Genomic DNA, 671 nt, shown 5'->3' with positions numbered 1-671 from the left:
AGTTCAAACTAACCTTGGTGTCCAGCACATTAACCCACAGAGCCACACCAGCATCAACATTAAATTCCACTGATATCATACAAGACACAATTTCCTCTTTTCTCTCTCCTTCAAACATTTGTAATAATCCCTCTTGCCCATCATAGTACACCAGTCAAGGTAATGACTACAAATTGATTGCAAGCTTAAACTGAGCAATTAGTGGAAACTTTAATAAAAATAATTATTTACAAAAATGTGGGAGGATTTGGGGAATCTAATCCAGGTGTGGCACTGTAGACTGCTAACCACAAGGTTGGTGGTTCAAACCCACTAGACGCTCCTTGGAAACCCTATACATGGTCACTTTGAGTCAAAACTGACTTGACAACACTATTCAACAACAACAACAATCAAATATTAAACTGTGATGGTGGTAATTGTTACTACTTCTAAATCTGAAGGGATAGTAAGTGGAAGTTGATTCTAAATCCAAACAAGGCTTTTAGAAGACTTAAAGAGAGGGCTATAAGAAAGGATCTGTAGTATTTAATAAGGGGACTTGGCCAGCCTAAGCTAAGTGGGTAGCATGAGAAGGTTGTTGTTGTTGTCAGGTGCCATTGAGTCGGAACCGACTCATAGTGACCCCATGCACAGCAGAATGAAACAATGTCCGATCCTGGGCCAACCTC

Source organism: Chrysochloris asiatica, unplaced genomic scaffold (genome assembly GCF_000296735.1).
Source record: "Chrysochloris asiatica unplaced genomic scaffold, ChrAsi1.0 scaffold00058, whole genome shotgun sequence".
In the NCBI taxonomy this organism is placed as follows: domain Eukaryota; kingdom Metazoa; phylum Chordata; class Mammalia; order Afrosoricida; family Chrysochloridae; genus Chrysochloris; species Chrysochloris asiatica.
The sequence above is the reverse complement of the archived record's forward strand: the minus strand, read 5'-3'. Positions refer to the sequence as shown.